This window comes from Phoenix dactylifera, unplaced genomic scaffold (assembly GCF_009389715.1).
Source record: "Phoenix dactylifera cultivar Barhee BC4 unplaced genomic scaffold, palm_55x_up_171113_PBpolish2nd_filt_p 000354F, whole genome shotgun sequence".
Classification (NCBI taxonomy): Eukaryota; Viridiplantae; Streptophyta; class Magnoliopsida; order Arecales; family Arecaceae; genus Phoenix; species Phoenix dactylifera.
In genome coordinates, this window is record NW_024067812.1 from 469,337 (window position 1) to 488,782 (window position 19,446).

Genomic DNA, 19,446 nt, shown 5'->3' on the forward strand with positions numbered 1-19,446 from the left:
GTTCAGCATGAGATGCATCAAAAATGGATGGATGATGACATTAGAGTCAAGTGCTATATGATGGCATCCATGTCCAATGAACTCCAATGCCAGTATGAGAATATGAAGACTGCTAGGGACATACTAGCACACCTGCAAGAGTTGTATGGTGAGCAGAGTCGCACAGCTCGTTTTGAAGTGTCCAAGAGGCTCTTCAAAATAAAGATGCGTGAGGGACAGTCCGTCCATGATCACGGTCTGACTATGATCAAGGATCTTGAAGAGCTTGAGAAGCTCGGTATGAACATGCACAAGGAATTGCAAGTAGATCTGATCCTTCAATCTCTTCCTGATTTATTTGGACAGTTTATAGTAAACTACCACATGAATAAGATTGAATGCACTAAGACTGAACTAATAAATATGTTGGTAACTGCTGAGGGAGCCTTGAAAGGTTCAAGGGGCAATGTCCTTGCTGCTGAGTTGACTTCTGGTTTCAAGAGAAAGTCTACTTGGAAGAAAAAGAAGCCTGCTAAGAAGCAGAAAAAAGACAAGATGCCAAAGAAAGAAGTTCAAAAGAAAAGAGCCAATGACAAAGGAAAATGTTTCCACTGCAATGTCGACGGCCACTGGAAAGGAAACTGTCCTTCATACCTCGAGAGCCTGAAGAACAAGAAAGGTGACACACCTTCAGAAGGTATAGACTTGCTCATAATTGAAACTAATCTAACGGTTTCTTCTACTTCTAGTTGGGTTATAGATTCTGGTTCTAGTGCTCATCTGTGCACTACCATGCAGGGTCTAAAGGAAAGTAGAAGGCTGGCGGAAGGTGCGGTAACCCTTCGGGTTGGCAACGAGGCAAAAGTTGCTGCTGTGGCTGTAGGCACCTACCCTCTGCGACTACCGTCTGGTTTTAGTTTATTACTTAGAGACTGCTATTATGTACCTGCTGCTAGCAGAAATTTGATTTTTGTTTCATGTCTAGCACAGGAAGGTCATATTTTTACATTTGACAAAGACTGCTGTTCTATTTATTTCAGAAATAAAATAGTCGCACGTGGTTTTATGATTGACAGTCTCTATCATTTGCATATGGATGTATCTGTAAATGTGTCTGAGGAAGAAGTGAGTGCCAAAGGATCCAAAAGATCTAGGGATGGGATAAACCAAAAATATTTGTGGCACCTCAGGCTTGGCCATATTGGAGAGGACAGAATGAACAAAATGGATAAAGATGGGCTTCTCGGCTCATTGACTTCCGAGTCATATCCAGTTTGCGAGTCCTGTCTTCAAGGAAAAATGGCCAGATTGCCCTTTGTAGGACATGGGAAGAGGACCACTGAAATACTTACCCTGATACACACAGATGTGTGTGGCCCATTCGATGTACAAGCCAGGAGACGTTATTCGTACTTCATTACCTTTATCGATGATTATTCACGGTATGGGTATGTGTATCTTATGAGACACAAATCTGAATCTTTCGAAAAGTTCAAAGAGTTCAGAAATGAAGTAGAAAAACAAACTGGAAAACCTCTTAAGGCTCTTCGATCAGATCGAGGAGGAGAATACCTTAGTGGAGAATTCCGGAACTATCTCAAGGACAATGGCATAGTCTCACAATGGACTCCTCCGGGTACACCTCAACTCAACGAGGTGTCAGAGAGGAGAAATCGGACTCTATTGGATATGGTCCGGTCCATGATGAGCTTCACTAATTTACCGACGTTTCTTTGGGGAGATGCCTTACTTACCGCAGTATATCTACTTAATAGAGTTCCCTCTAAATTTGTTCCTACCACACCGTATAAGATATGGCATGGTAAGAAACCAAGTCTTGGTCATCTCAAGATTTGGGGATGTCCAGCCCACGTCAAAAGACTACAGGCGGACAAACTAGAGGCTAAGACCATAAGTGCTCGTTTTATAGGATATCCTAAAGAGTCATTAGGATACAATTTTTACGTCTTAGAGGAGCACAATGTGTTTGTGAGCCGTCATGCCATCTTCTTGGAAAACCAGTTTATCCTTGATAGAGGCAGTGGGAGGAAAATTGAGCTTGAAGAGAAAGTCTCTAAAAAGCAACGAGTCATGGATCCTATCGAACCCATTAATACAGAGCCAGTACACGATGTTCCTCAACCACCTCGTAGATCTAGTAGGGTCTCCCATCCTTCCGATAGATACTTAGGTGTACTAGAAGAGGATACCGAGGAAATGTTCCTAGTGGGAGACAGGGATCACATACAGGATTCCAAAACCTACAACGGGCGATATCTGATATCGATTCCGAGAAATGGTTGGAAGCCATGAAATCAGAGTTAGACTCCATGCGTTCCAACCAAGTCTGGACCTTAGTAGATCCACCAGAAGGTATTGTACCTATTGGATGCAAATGGATCTACACAAGGAAAATTGGTTCGGATGGAAAGGTAGAAACCTTTAAGGCAAGGCTGGTGGCAAAAGGGTATAGTCAACGCGAAGGCATTGACTATCAGGAGACCTTTTCACCTGTAGTCATGCTGAAATCCATCCGAACATTGCTTGCCATTGCAACATTTCATGATTATGAAATCTGGCAGATGGATGTGAAAACTGCTTTCCTAAATGGATATCTTGAAGAAGATATCTATATGGAACAGCCTCTGGGTTTCACTTCCAGTGATGGAGATCACAAGGTCTGCAAGCTGCAAAGGTCCATTTATGGACTGAAACAAGCATCTCGGAGTTGGAACACTCGTTTCGATGATGCAATCAAAATATTTGATTTCATCAAAAACGAAGAGAAATCGTGTGTTTACAAAAAGGTTAGTGGGAGTGCTGTCGTATTTCTCGTACTGTACGTGGACGACATCCTCCTGATAGGGAATGATATTCCCATGCTATCCTCGGTCAAGGTCTGGTTGTCAAAAGAGTTCTCCATGAAAGACCTTGGGGAAGCATCCTATATTTTGGAAATAAAGGTCTATAGAGATAGATCTAAAAAGATGCTTGGCCTATCACTGAAAATGTACATAGTGGAAGTGCTGAAAAGGTTCAGCATGGAAAACTCTAAAAGGGGTCTCTTACCCCTAAGACATGGAATTCATCTCTCCAAAAAGATGTGCCCCAACACATCTAAAGAGATTCAACGCATGAGCAAGATCCCTTATGCATCGGCAATAGGGAGCCTCATGTATGCCATGCTATGTACACGACCTGATATAGCCCTTGCTGTGAGTGTCACAAGCAGATATCAGTCGAATCCAGGTGAAGAACACTAGACAGCTGTGAAGAATATTCTTATGTACTTGAGAAGAACTAAAGATTTATTCTTGGTCTTTGGAGGATCATCAGAGTTGAAGGTAGAAGGATACACAGATTCAGACTTCATGACTGATGTCGATGATAGAAAGTCAACATCTGGATATGTGTTCTTATGCAATGGTGGTATGGTGAATTGGAAGAGTTCTAAACAATCGATCATTGCTGATTCTACTATGGAAGCTGAATACATCGCCGGCTCTGAAGCTGCTAAGGAAGGCTTCTGGTTCAAGAAATTCATTGCGGAATTGGATGTAATGTCATCAGATGCCATAACACTCTACTGTGATAATAATGGCGCCATAGCTCTTGCTAAGGAGCCAAGGTCTCATCAGAAGTCCAAGCATATAGAGCGGCGCTTCCATCTCATACGCGACTATATTGAGAAGAAGTATGTCGAAGTGCAGAGAGTAGACTCCGTGGACAACATGGCAGATCCATTCACTAAACAGCTAAGTCAGCAAAAGACTGAAGCCCACCTTGAGAAGATGGGACTAAGATATATGACTGATTGGCTTTAGTGCAAGTGGGAGATTGTTAGATGTATGCCCTAGAAGCCAATTTTGGCTGACACAATATTAATTCTAGGGACATAATTTTGTACTTGACTATTTATTATTGAATAAATAAAGGCATCTTTCTATTCATATTATTTATGTGTCTATGAATCGTCCAAGAATTAATAAGATGATGATGCGTATTCTTAGGAGTTAAGAATTTGAGCCATGCATCATTGGTGATTAATTTCTGAATGCTCCTGATCAATGGATCATCACAAGGACAGTGATCGATCCAATCAGTGCACACATTACTTTCCTTATGGATGGACGAGACTCGAGTCCACAGTGTGGCGACACTAAAGTAATAGTGCAGGTGCTTGTTAGAGAACAAGGGTACTGAGCATGACCAAAACAAGAAGTCACTTGGATGTCTATCCACTCGTCAGTGACTTGCTTGATGTTGCAGTAGTGTGACTAGTCCTTTGACCTGCGATGCTTCGGCTACTCATAGTGAGGTTATTGTAGTTTGACTGCACAAATACATGGTCTCTAGCCATATGGGTCCATGCAGTGTAGATTGGCTGCAGTAGGTTCACTGTAGGAGTAGAGTATGCATCTACAAGGAATCTATCGATCTTGATAGAAAAGGAGAGATCCTATATGATTTATAAGACTGAGTTCGTAAGACCTCGGCCGAGGTAGATTGCATAGTGGAGAAAGAGTTTTCCACTCTCGAACTTAAGTCGAATAAATCTTGACATATGACAGATGATGGGGTTTGATGAGTTGACCATGACCTCTGTCCTGTAGGGATCCATGATAGAAGGACTGTATCATACGATAACTGCACCTAAAGGTTCATCATTCCATTCTGCTGGGTTGCCACAACATGCTGCTAGGTGTCACTGATGGATGGTGAGACTCACAGGGACTATCTCGATAGTCGATGATCCCTGATGGGTTGAGTTGGAATTGTTCCAACCCATTGAAAAGAGTTTTCAATGATATTGTGATAGAGATCGCAATATATCTCACTACTAGACAAAATAGAACCTATGGGGTCACAAACATTAGAGGTATTGACTGATCCGATGGTTGAATTGTGATTAGGAATCACAAATAATTTATAATTATCAATTTGATTGCTAATTGGTGTAACCCACTAAGAGTTAGTGAGTTGAAGAAGGAATAATTGCGATTGGATTGCAATTTAATTGGATTTAATTAATTGGACTTGATCATATTAAATACGAGTCCTACTTGGAGTAGGATTCTAAGAATTCTAATTGGATTAGGATTTCAAATTAAATTAGAATCCCACTTGGAATGGGATTTCTAAAGTCCTAAATAGATTAGGACTAAAAAAATTAAATAAGTCCTAATTAGATTAAGATTTTTTAAGTCCTAATTAATTTTAAGCTAATTAACATGACTTCTAATTGGATTAGGATTGAAGAGTTCAATTGAGTTATGGTTCACTTAAATCCTAATTAGATTGGGATTTTGAATAAAAGATAGATTGGGTTCACCTAATCCTTTTTGGAATGGAAGTAGGTTCCCATCCATGTGGCTACATCCCCCCACTTAATATGATTAAGTGTGGGCATGAGAAAAGAGGGAAAAAGAGGGAGGGGCGTACGCCCCTCCCTTGATTCTTGGCGTGAGAAAAAGAGGGAGGGGCCAACGCCCCTCCCCTTTCCAAAAAGAGCATCACACGGCATTTTAGAAGGAGGGAAAGAGGGTACGCCCTAGGTGAATGAATCCTCCTCTCCCAGCCGTAAAGGAGCATTAACTCCCTCCTTGTATTCTCAGCCGCAAGCAACCTCTCTCCCTCCTTGTTTTTCAGCCGCAAGGGAAAATAAAATAAGGGAGTGGTGTTGGCTTCTTTCAATCATCCTTCTTCCACCAAAGAAAAGGGAGGCAGCAAGTGTGCTTCTTTTGATCCTTCTTTCTCCTATTCTTCTTCCTCTAGAGAGAGCAATCAAGGTGTTGTTTGCTGCAAGGAGAAAGAATTTCATCCATCAAAACATATCTCTGCAAGGGAGCTAGCACCCCGGGGAGATTGGAGCGTTTGGATTGGTCCTCTGCTCCGTGTGGATACCCGTAGAGGCCGGACACTTGAACGGCTTCAAGCGAACCTTCATCCTAAACCACGATCATCAGTTTGCGGTGATCATCTACCTGCACAAGGTGAAGATCTGATCTTCCTAAAGGTTTTAAAAGTTTTTAATCCTTACCTAACTACAAACGGTTCATGAAACAACGTTCATGAGATGAACGTCGATCCCGCTTATGCCGATTCCGCTGCCATCTAATTTTTTTTTGAATTTTCTGCGGCATGGGCGGGGTTTCCAACAGGCCAAATTATCCTTTGTAGTGTTGGGATCCCGCCCATGCCGCAGAAAATTCAAAAAAAATTCAGATGGCAGCGGAATCGGCTAAGCGGGATCGACGTTCATCGCATGAACGTGTTTCAAGAAACCGTTCGTAGATAGATAAGAATTAAAACTTTTAGAAGCATTAGAAGATCAGATCTTTACCTTGTGCGGGTAGATGATCACTGCAAACTGGAGTTCGTGGTTTTAGGATGAAGGTTCGCTTGAAGCCGCACAAGCGTCCGGCCTCTACGGGTATCCATACGAAGCAGAGGACCAATCCAAGCTCTCTATCTCCCCGGGATGCTAGCTCCCTTGCAGAGATTACTTTGATGGCTGATCACCTCCCTTTACTTCAACTCTTGAATGATAGAGGGAGGAGGAAGAAGATGAAGGGATCAAGGAAGAAGATCCAAAAGGCTAGATGCAGCCTTTCCTTTTTCTTGTGTTGAATCCCAAATGAAGGAGGAAGAAGAAGACTATCAAGGCCCTTTTCCTTCTTGCTTGCGGCTGATCCAAGAGGAGAGAAGGGTGGCCACGAATTGGAGAAGAGGAGGGCTTCTAATGATGCCCTAGGTCAGCCGCCCACCTCCCTTTTTAAAGTCATGAAGGGCTCCTACAAGTTAGGAGCCCTTGACTTATTTCCAAGAGGGGGCGCCGGCCCCTTCTCTTCATGCTGCACCAATCAAGAGGAGAGGGGCTCATGCCCCTCTTACTTGGTTACCAAGGAGGATTAGGTGTCCTTCTCATGGTTTAGTCCTAATCTAATTAGGATTAACCAAATCATGAATCAATCGGGTTCAATCTATGCTAGTCCTAATCCAATTAGAACTTGAATGAACCATGACTCTATTGAACTCTTCAATCCTAACCCAATTAGGAGTCATGTTGATTCATTAGATTAATAATTAATTATGACTTAAGAAATCCTAATCCAATTAGGACTTGTTTAATTCTAGTCCTAATTCAATTAGGACTCTAATTTGAATTCGAAGTTCTAATCCGATTAGGACTCTAGGAATCCTATTCTAAGTAGGAATCCAATTTTAATTCAAATCTCCTAATCTAATTATAAGATTGTAGGAATCCTACTCCAAGTAGGAATCCCAGTCCTACTCCAATTAGGATTCTCAGTCCTAATCCAATTAGGACTCTAGGAATCCTACTCGAAGTAGGATTCGTGTTTCAAGTCTAATTAATCAATTCCCATTCCTACTTCAACTTATTATCAATCAAATTTGATTACTCGTGATTCATAATCACTTTCCAACCATCGGATCGGTCAATACTTCTAGTGTGTATGACCCCATAGGTTCTACTCTGACTGGTAGTGAGATATTTTGTGATCTCTATCACAATATCATTGAAAACTCCTTTCAATGGGTCGGAACGATTCCAACTCTACTCATTAGGATTTATCGATCATCAAGATAATCCCTATGAGTCCCACCATCCACTAGTGACACCTAGCAGCATGTAGTGGCTACCCAGTAGAATAGAATGATGAACCTCTAGGTGCAGTTATCATGTGATACAGTCCTACTATCGTGGATCCCTATAGGACGGAGGTCATGGACAACTCGTCAAACCCCATCGTTTGTCATATGTGAAGATTTATTCGACTTAAGTTCGAGAGTGGAAAACTCTTTCTCCACTGTGTATACTGCCCCGGCCGAGGTCTTATGAACTCAGTCTTATAAATCACATAGGATCTCTCCTTATCTATCAAGGTCGATAGATTCCTTATAGGTGAATACCCTACTCCTACAGTGAACCTACAGCGGCCAATCTACACTGCATGGACCCATATGGTTAGAGACCATGTATATGTGCAGTCAAACTACAATAACCTCATTGTGAGTAGCCGAAGCACCGTAGGTCAAAGTACCAGTCGCACTACTGCAACATCAAGCAAGTCACTGACGAGTGGATAGACATCCAAGTGACTTCTTGTATTGGTCACGCTCAGTACCTTTGTTCTCTAACAAGCACCTGCACTATTACTTCAGTGTCTCCACACAGTGGACTCGAGTCTCGTCCATCCATAGGGAAAGTAATGTGTGCACTGATCTTATCGGATCGATCACCATCCTCTTGATGATCCATCGATCAGGAGCGTTTAGAAATTAATCACTAATGATACATGGCTCAAATTCTCAACTCTTGAGAATATGCATCATCATCTTAATAATTCCTTGGACGATTCATAGACACAATAATAATATGAATGAAAAAGATGCCTTTCATTTATTTAATAATAATAAAGTCAAGTACAAATTATGTCCTAGAATTAATAATGTGTCAGCCAAAATTGGCTTCTAGGGCATACATCTAACAATCTCCCATTTGCATTAAAGCCAATCAGTCATATATCTTAGTCCCATCTTCTCAAGGTGGGCTTCAGTCTTTTGTTGACTTAGCTGCTTAGTGAATGGGTCTGCCACGTTGTCCGCGGAGTCTACTCTCTGCACCTCGACATACTTCTTCTCAACATAGTCGCGTATGAGGTAGAAGCGCCGCTCTATGTGCTTGGCTTCTGATGAGACCTTGGCTCCTTAGCAAGAGCTATGGCGCCATTATTATCGTAGTAGAGTGTTATGGCATCTGATGACATTACATCCAATTTCGCAATAAATTTCTTGAACCAGAAGCCTTCCTTAGCAGCTTCAGAGGCGGTGATGTATTCAGCTTCCATAGTAGAATCAGCAATGATCGGTTGTTTAGAACTCTTCCAATTCACCGTACCACCATTGCACAAGAACACATATCCAGATGTTGACTTTCTATCATTGACATCAGTCATGAAGTCTGAATCTGTGTACCCTTCTACCTTTAACTCTGATGATCCTCCAAAGACCAAGAATAAATCTTTAGTTCTTTTCAAGTACTTAAGAATATTCTTCATAGCTGTCCAGTGTTCTTCACCTGGATTCGACTGATATCTGCTTGTGACACTCACAGCAAGGGCTATATCAGGTCGTGTACATAGCATGGCATACATGAGGCTCCCTATTGCCGATGCATAAGGGATCTTGCTCATGCGTTGAATCTCTTCGGATGTGTTGGGACACATCCTTTTTGAGAGATGAATTCCATGCCTTAGGGGTAAAAGACCCCTTTTGGAGTTTTCCATGCTGAACCTTTTCAGCACTTCCTCTATATACATTTTCTGTGATAGGCCAAGCATCCTTTTAGATCTATCTCTATAGACCTTTATTCCCTAAATATAGGATGCTTCCTCAAGATCTTTCATGGAGAATTCTTTTGACAACCAGACCTTGACCGGGGTTAGCATGGGAATATCATTCCCTATCAGGAGGATGTCATCCACGTATAGTACGAGAAATACGACAGCACTTCCACTAACCTTTTTGTAAACACACGGTTCCTCTTCGTTTTTGATGAAAACAAACGTTTTGATTGCGTCATCGAAACGAGTGTTCCAACTCCGAGATGCTTGCTTTAGTCCATAGATGGACCTTTGCAGCTTGCAGACCTTGTGATCTCCATCACTGGAAGTGAAACCCAAAGGCTGCTCCATATAGATATCTTCATCAAGATAACCATTCAGGAAAGCAGTTTTCACATCCATCTGCCAGATTTCATAATCATGAAATGCTGCAATGGCAAGCAATGTTCGGATGGATTTCAGCGTGGCTACAGGTGAAAAGGTCTCCTGATAGTCAATGCCCTCGCGCTGACTATACCCTTTCGCCACAAGCTTTGCCTTATAGGTCTCTACCTCTCCATCTGAACCTATCTTCCTTTTGTAGATCCATTTGCATCCAATAGGTACAATACCTTCTGGTGGATCTACTAAGGTCCAGACTTGGTTGGAATGCATGGAGTCTAACTCTGACTTCATAGCTTCCAACCATTTTTCGGAATCGATATCAGATATCGCCGCGTCGTAGGTTTTGGGATTCTGCGTGTGATCCCTATCTCCTACTAGGAACATTTTCTCAGTATCCTCTTCTAGTACACCTAAGTATCTATCGGGAGGATGGGAGACCCTACCAGATCTGCGAGGTGGTTGAGGGACATCGTGTACTGGCTCTGTATTAATGGGTTCGATAGGATCCATGACTCGTTGCTTTTCAGAGACTTTCTCTTCAAGCTCAATTTTTCTCCCACTGCCTCTATCAAGGATAAACTGGTTTTCCAAGAAGATGGCATGACGGCTCACAAACACATTGTGCTCCTCTGAGACGTAAAAATTGTATCCTAATGACTCTTTAGGATATCCTATAAAACGAGCACTTATGGTCCTAGCCTCTAGTTTGTCCGCCTATAGTCTTTTGACGTGGGCCGGACATCTCCAAATCTTGAGATGACCAAGACTTGGTTTCTTACCATGCCATATCTCATACGGTGTGGTAGGAACGGATTTAGAGGGAACTCTATTAAGTAGATATACTGTGGTAAGTAAGGCATCTCCCCAAAGAAACATTGGTAAATCAGTGAAGCTCATCATGGACCGGACCATATCCAATAGAGTCCGATTTCTCCTCTCTGACACCCCGTTGAGTTGAGGTGTACCCGGAGGAGTCCATTATGAGACTATGCCATTGTCCTTGAGATAGTCCCGGAATTCTCCACTAAGGTATTCTCCTCCTCGAACTGATCGAAGAGCCTTAAGGGGTTTTCCAGTTTGTTTTTCTACTTCATTTCTGAACTCTTTGAACTTTTCGAAAGATTCAGATTTGTGTCTCATAAGATACACATACCCATACCGTGAATAATCATCGGTAAAGGTAATGAAGTACGAATAACGTCTTCTGGCTTGCACATCGAATGGGCCACACACATCTGTGTGTATCAGGGTAAGTATTTCAGTAGTCCTCTCCCCATGTCCTACAAAGGGCAATCTGGCCATTTTTTTTTGAAGACAGGACTCGCAAACTGGATATGACTCGGAAGTCAATGAGCCGAGAAGCCCATCTTTATCCATTTTGTTCATTCTGTCCTCTCTAATATGGCCAAGCCTGAGGTGCCACAAATATTTTTGGTTTATCTCATCCCTGGATCTTTTGGATCCTTTGGCACTCACTTCTTGCTCAGACACATTTACAGATACATCCATATGCAAATGATAGTGACTGTCAATCATAAAACCACGTGCAACTATTTTATTTCTGAAATAAATAGAACAACAGTCTTTGTCAAATGTAAAAATATGACCTTCCTGTGCTAGACATGAAACAGAAATCAAATTTCTGCTAGCAGCAGGTACATAATAGCAGTCTCTAAGTAATAAACTAAAACCAGATGGTAGTCGCAGAGGGTAGGTGCCTACAGCCACAGCAGCAACTTTTGCCCTGTTGCCAACCCGAAAGGGTTACCGCACCTTCCGCCAGCCTTCTACTTTCCTTTAGACCCTGCATGGTAGTGCACAGATGAGCACTAGAACCAAAATCTATAACCCAACTAGAAGTAGAAGAAATCGTTAGATTAGTTTCAATTATGAGCAAGTCTATACCTTCTGAAGGTGTGTCATCTTTCTTGTTCTTCAGGCTCTCGAGGTATGAAGGACAGTTCCTCTTCCAGTGGCCGTCGACATTGCAGTGGAAACATTTTTCTTTGTCATTGGCCCTTTTCTTTTGGACTTCCTTCTTTGGCTTCTTGTCTTTCTTCTGCTTCTTCGCAGGCTTCTTTTTCTTCCAAATAGACTTTTTCTTGGAACCAGAAGTCAGCTCAGCAGCAAGGACATTGCCCCGAACCTTTCAAGGCTCCCTCAGCAGTTACCAACATATTTATTAGTTCAGTCTTAGTGCATTCAATCTTATTCATGTGGTAGTTTACTATAAACTGTCCAAATGAATCAGGAAGGGATTGAAGGATCAGATCTACTTGCAATTCCTTGTGCATGTTCATACCGAGCTTCTCAAGCTCCTCAAGGTCCTTGATCATAGTTTTCTTCTTATTTTGTAGGTCTTCTTTTCTGAAAATCAACAGCTCAAGGTATTCTTCTTCTCTCTATTATTTTCTCTATTGTCTCTAATATATAATTTTCTTGCATTTTTTTTACATTGAGGACAATGCAATGTTTAAGTTGGGGGGAAGGGAAATATTTTGATCAAAAAAAAAATATTAAAAAAAAAACTGGTTTTTGCATTTGATTTATTCTATTACTTTCTTTTCTGAGCAAATGCACATGTATTTTCATATTGAGTGTGTGCAACTATTAAGGCAAGGAACACATGCATACTATGACTGATCAGAGACCTATTATTAGATCCCCACACGTGTACTTAATGACAATAGGAAGGCCTCAGGAGTTCATATTTGTTAACTGCATTTTTGTTAGCCTTATCCATAAAAGAAGTATGAGTATCTCTGTTCATACCATAAGGTTCAGGATTTGGTTTTCACATAAAGATAGAGGTTGAATATCCCGACTAGATTACTTAGGTACCTTAAGATCCGACCTTGGTTGACCTATAGTCACGATGCAGTCACATATATAATAAAAATATTTATATGGTTCAGTCTACCATTTCTTTTCTTGCATAATTATTATTCAAAAAAAAAAAATACTTATGATGACAAGTCTGGCCTCGTGGCGTAGTCTGGTTCGAGTAATTAAGTCCGAGGGGTGTTTCACCTAATGTCTTGAGCCAACTGGATCGGGGGCCATTGACTGAAAGCTCGCTACATGGACCTTATTAGAGCCTAATGGGGTTGGATAGCCGTAGTTGTCATGTGTATTGAAAAAAAAAATATATATATATATATATATATGAAATGAAATAAAAATAAGCATGAATGAGTTGGTTAGGCTGAACCTAGTGACATGTGGTAATGACTGGTTTGACTCCATTGTGTTGGACCTCTGTGTACCCGGGTTGTTTAGTTGGGATTGATAGCTCTTTCTTTACATGCGAACCATTCTTGACAAATTTAGACAACATGTGATATTCTGAAAATTTGATGGATCAGGTTCTAACGAATTGTAGAAAATACTGTGAACTTGAGTAGTGCACCTAAAACTCAGGCGGTGCCCTGTTGTGGTGGAGGTATTAGTACTCTGGAAAAGTCATGCGATTTGATGCACACTTCACTTTTATATTTTCTTGCTTTGACGGTTGCCATACTTGAAAATATATGTCAATTAATTACATGTGTATTAGCTTAGGGTTTATTTTTATTAGAATCTCATGTCATATAATTCATGATGTTTGTGGGTAACATCCCTGAAAACCCTCACGAGACAACACTCGTCCACTAGGGTAACCTAGAGGTTTAACGGCTTGTTGCACGTGCTAAGTGCAATCGTGATTCCTACGAAAGTGAGTACTTATCTTAATTTTATGCAATTAGTTCTAATAAAACATCAAAGGACCAACCAACACTTTTTGTACTCTCATTTTATCAGTTGCTTGTTAATTGCTAGAGACTAGCAATAAGCTAGTTGGGGGGTGTGATGAGAGCACAAAAGTGCGATGTACACATTACTTAAATTAGCATTATTGCTAACAAATAATGATAACAGTGCTGCATTAATATTTTATTTTTGTTGGGTGCAGGTGATCGTAAATCAAAGTTAAAATGCGCATTGGGTCCAAAAGATGCATCACCGTAGGTGACCAGTCAACCGCATGGTTCAACCCCAGTTGCACATTAGAAGGAGTCTAAGTTCAGCAAGACAGTTCACTGCAATTAATTCCCAGCATCTCGTGCATCCCAGTTTCTTCTGCATCTTAAGCCCAGGTGCCAACATTCCAATTCTTCCGTATGCAATCTCCCGCACCCACAGCTCTCCCAGCCGAGTTGTTCTTCCTCTGTTCTTCCCAAAATGAAGCATCCGGGTCTACGTTCACAGCACCTCCCAGCCTTCTCCCGTGATCAGCTCGCTTCCGCTCATCCATGAGTCCAAAGCCATGCGTCCTAGCTCCCAAGCATCCCGTGTCCGTGCGATTCTCAGCTTCCTTCACACGTCCGCATGCAGCTCTTCTCGGATCTCCTTCCTCCCCATGTCATCCCGGTTCACTGTGCATCCCAGCTTCCGTGATCTCAGCGCCAGCATCCCACGTATCTTCTCCATATTCATCTCCTATGCATCCAGCTTCTCCCAGACTAGATGCAGCCACATTCAGCGTCCGTGAAGCATCCTCCACGCGTCTCAGCTTCAGCTCCCATCCGAGTCCGAAGATTTCGCATGCAAGACCCGACCATCCCGAGATCCCAGCTCCGTGATCGTTATCCACTCGCATGCAAACTTCCCAGCAGCCGTCCGCGCCCCATCTCCTGCATTCGATCCAGCCATTCGAATCCCAAACGCCAGCGGTCTAGCTTCATCTTCAGCATGAGATCCCAACATCCCGAGATTTCCGCGTTCAACCTCCTTCAATCGATCTGCAGCCGTCCGCGTCCATCATTTTCGCCCGGGGATTCATCTCATCCGGCCATCTGTCACCGTGTGCGAGAAAGGGGGGGGAGGAGAGCCGGTTATCTCTGCCATTCGGGAGGAAAAATAGGCTATCCCTCATTCGGAAACAAGGGCCTGTTATTGAAAAGAAAAAAACAGAGAAGGGAAACAGGGGAGGCCCTGTTTCCGAAAAAAAAAAAAAAAAAAGAAAGAAAGAAAATGAAAGGGGGATTAAAGTTTTTAATGGAAGGCTAAAGTCCTAGGAAGGGTGATGGAGGAACCTTTGATGTATTGCTCTTTGAAGTAAACTCTAAACTTTTGCTTTCAATGATTTATATCTATTGATATGTTCTTGATCCATGCGTAGTTATTTTGTAGATAGATCTTTAATGGATTATGATTATTGATATGGATTGCTCTGGTATTTGATTCGTCGTAGACGTAGAAAGCACGATGAATGCTTAGAAATTGAGTTCATATGTTCATGAAACATATACCATGATTAGATCTATCCTACATTAAATCTTAAATCAAGAACCATAGAGTTTATTCCTTGGATGCAATATCATCAAGGGGGATTCCAGATCCCTACCATCTTTATTTCATTGAATTTTGTTTATTATTCTTTGCATTTAATTTTTGAAAATCAAAACATCATTTTAATCCACAAATTTATTTAATTGATTAATCTGAAATTATACTAAATAATCTCACATATATTTCGTTCCCTGAGGATTCGACCTCGGACTCCCGAGAATTTACTACTTGTGCGATTCTCCTGCACTTGGGAGAACAATTTTATTTTTACATCATGTTTTTGGCGCCGTTGCCGGAGAACGGCTGATTTATTAGTATAATTTTTAGATTTAATTAGTACTTTAGTAGTTAGTCTTTTTGTTTCGAAAAAGAAAAAAAAAATCTTTATTGCTGTTTTTTTTATTCCCTGCATAGTCTGCATCAAACTCTGATATCTGAGTAATCCACCGTCTGATTGCACTCAAATTTCGTCGGCTGCTGTAGGACACATGTTTCTTTCATCTGAACGGTCTGATTGATATTCGGATACGTTTACGACCATTTAATTAATATAAACTTTGCTGCTGTCTACTTTGAACTTTCTGTGTTTAATTTTTTTGTTTAGAATCAGAATTTTATTATCATCATATCTCATTAACCCTTGTTGCTACTTGAAAATTGATAAGAACTTTAAGAAAAGATTAAGGGTAATCATTAAAAAAAAATAAAAAAACAAACAAATAAATAAACTCTGAAATTTGTATGCTAGGTTGGAATAGGGACAACACTGGACGTCTGAGTCGACATCCTTTTGTCAATTCCTTAGATCACATTATTGAAACTTTTTCGCAAAATCTCAGATCTGGTGAGATGGCTGATGATGATGTAGGAAGTCACCATGGTAATGAAGGTAGACCCCCAGTTATGACACTTCGACAATACTTACATCCCATTAGGACTAGTCAACCTTCATGCATGATTATTCCTGAAAACGTAGGACACTTTGAAATCAAACCAGGAGTAATTCAATTACTGCCCAAGTATCATGGAATGGAATCCGAGAACCCTTATCTTCATCTTAAGGATTTTGAGAAAATTAGCATCGCATTTAGAGTGCCAAATGTATCGGAAGATGTCCTTAAATTGACCCTGTTTCCTTTTTCCTTAAAGGATAATGCCAAAACATGGCTGAACTCCTTGAGACCTAGATCGCTAGGAACATGGCATGATATGCAAAGAGAATTCTTGAAAAAATTCTTTCCCGCACAAAGGACTAACTTTTTGAAAAGGCATATTAGTAATTTCCAACAAAAAGACCATGAAACATTTTATGAATGCTGGGAGAGATTTAAAGATTTGCTTCTCTCTTGTCCTCATCATGGGTTTGAAACATAGAGAACCATTAGTTTCTTTTACGAAGGGTTGTCTCCACAATTGAAACAATTTATAGAGACTATGTGCAATGGTCTATTTCTGGAAAAGCAACCCGATAAGGCATGGGACTATTTAGACTCTCTCGCAGAGACTGCACAATTATGGGATACAGGGGATAGAGTGAATAAACCTTTGCCTAAGCCTACTAGCATTCCACACGAGGGCCTTTACAACCTGAATACTCAGGATGATATTCAGGCTAAAATGGCAGCCCTTACTAGGAAGGTAGAGGAAATTGAACTTAGAAGGATTGAACCCGTCAAGACCGTAGAACATAACAGCGAGTGTTGTAGGATTTGCGAGATGCCTGGCCATCTCATCACTGATTGCCCCACAATACCCGCATTCAAGGAAGTCTTGCACGATCAGGCCAATGTTATGAATACCTATCAAAAATCTTTCAATAATCCTTTTTCGGGTACTTACAACCCTGGATGGAAGAACCATCCAAATTTCAGGTGGAGGAATGAGCAACCTCAACAAATATATAACCCAACTCCTCCACCTCCGCAACCTCATTATGCACACGCACCCCCTCAAAAATCCAGTCTCGAAGAAACTTTGCAATCTTTCATGCAAGGTCAAGCTAAAATCAATGATGAATTAAGAAATCAACTGACAACGCTGACCACTGCTTTAAGTGCTCAAGAGAAGGGTAAGCTACCAGCTCAACCACAACCTAACCCTCAAGTCTACGGCGGTAGCAATGCATCATCTTCAACTTCGCATAAAGAGCAAGCAAAGAGTATAATAACATTGCGAAGTGGAAAAGTTATTGACCGACCAGTCCCAGAACAAACTCAAGCCATACCTGATTCTGACCCTTTAAAGACAAAAGAAAAGGATAACGAAGAAACCGAAGCACCAACATCTACTGAAAAAATTGAATGTCCTTTTCCTGCACCATTTCCACAAAGATTAAAGCCCTTGCAAAAGCTTGAACCAAACTCTGAAATTCTTGAGCTTTTTAAGCAAGTAAAAATCAATGTACCTCCTCTTGATGCAAACAAACAAGTGCCTTCATATGCAAAATTTTTGAAAGATTTGTGCACTGTCAAGCGTCGATTAAATGTCAAGAAGAAGGCATTTCTGGCCGAAAATGTGAGTGCAATTTTACAGCATAACATTCTTCCTAAATATAAGGATCCAGGTTGCCCAACTATCTCGTGCATCATTGGCAATTTTAGGATTGAGCGAGCATTACTAGATTTAGGAGCGAGTGTGAACTTGTTGCCATATATGGTATATGAGCAACTCGGTTTGGGTGAGTTGAAGCCAACAACTGTGACCTTACAATTAGCTGACAGGTCAGTGAAGGTCCCTAGAGGGATTATTGAAGATGTGTTGGTCCAAGTAGACAAGTTCTATTTTCCTGTTGACTTTATCGTACTGGACACACATCCTGCTTCCAATTCACCATCTCAGATTCCGGTCATCTTAGGACGTCCATTCCTTGCAACTTCTAATGCATTGATCAATTGTAGGAATGGTGTCATGAAGCTTTCTTTTGGCAATATGACTTTGGAACTGAACGTCTTTAGTATAGGTAAACAACCCAGTGATCATGAAGAAAGTAAAAAAGTTGAATGGGTTGAAACCATTGCGGAAGAATATTTATTAAAAGAAACATTTACTGAATCGGCCGACAATGGTTTGATAGATTGGTGTTCTGAAGGTATTGCTGATGATACGGTCCCACCTATTTTAGATAACTCGGATGTCATGATGGTCAATGGGTGGAGACCGCGAATAGAGGAATTTGAACAGTTGCCACCTCGAAAAGCAAAGATAGTACCATCCTATGAACAAACACCTAAGCTCGAGTTGAAACCTTTACTAAAGGAACTCAAGTATGCCTTTCTTGGATCCGATGACACATTTCCTATAATCATCTCATCTGATCTGGATCATGCCCAAGAAAGAAAATTACTTTGTGTTCTAAAGAATCATAAAGGAGCTTTAGGGTGGTCTATTGCCGACTTGAAGGGGATTAGCCCTTTAATTTGCACGCACCGGATATATTTGGAGGACAATGCCAAAACCACAAGGCAAATGCAACGCAGGTTGAATCCTACGATGAGAGATGTGGTTAAAGCAGAAGTCCTCAAGTTGCTTGACGTGGGTATTATTTACCCAATTTCCGATAGCAAGTGGGTAAGTCCTACTCAAGTCGTGCCCAAAAAAGCAGGTCTGACGGTAGTCAAAAATGAACAGGGTGAGTTAGTCCCGACTCGTGTCCCCACGAGTTGGCGCATGTGTGTTGACTATCGAAAATTGAATTTGGTCACTAGAAAAGATCACTTTCCCTTACCCTTCCTAGACCAAGTTTTGGAAAGAGTTGCAGGACATGATTTTTATTGTTTTCTCGATGGCTATTCCGGATACTACCAAATCGAGATTTCACCAGAAGATCAAGAGAAGACTACTTTCACTTGTCCTTTTGGTACATTCGCTTTCCGTCGGATGCCGTTCGGGTTATGTAATGCACCTGCAACATTTCAAAGATGCATGCTCAGTATTTTTGAAGACATGAACGAAGAGTTTTTGGAAGTGTTCATGGATGATTTTTCTATTTTTGGCGATTCTTTTGATGATTGTTTACTACATTTACAAGCTGTCTTAGCTCGGTGTATAGAAAAGAACCTGATACTGAATTGGGAGAAATGCCACTTCATGGTGCCAAAGGGAATTGTCCTAGGACATATTGTTTCATCGAAGGGCATGGAAGTTGATAGAGCTAAGATTGACTTAATCGCCAAGCTACCTGCACCCAAGACAGTTAGAGATGTTAGATCATTTTTGGGTCATGCCGGATTTCATAGGAGGTTCATCAAGGACTTTAGTGTCATAGCCCGACCATTATGTAACCTCCTATCCCTTGATACACCGTTCAATTGGACTGAAACCTGTCAAGAGGCATTCGAAAAGTTGAAGTCTATGCTTAGCACTGCACCCATCGTGCGACCACTCG

At 41.2% G+C, this 19,446-nt stretch overlaps 1 pseudogene; it reads right to left on the minus strand.

Moving 5' to 3' along the window:
* Positions 1-16,328: 16,328 nt before the first annotated feature.
* On the minus strand, positions 16,329-16,426 carry LOC120105742 (annotated as a pseudogene).
* Positions 16,427-19,446: the final 3,020 nt, after the last annotated feature.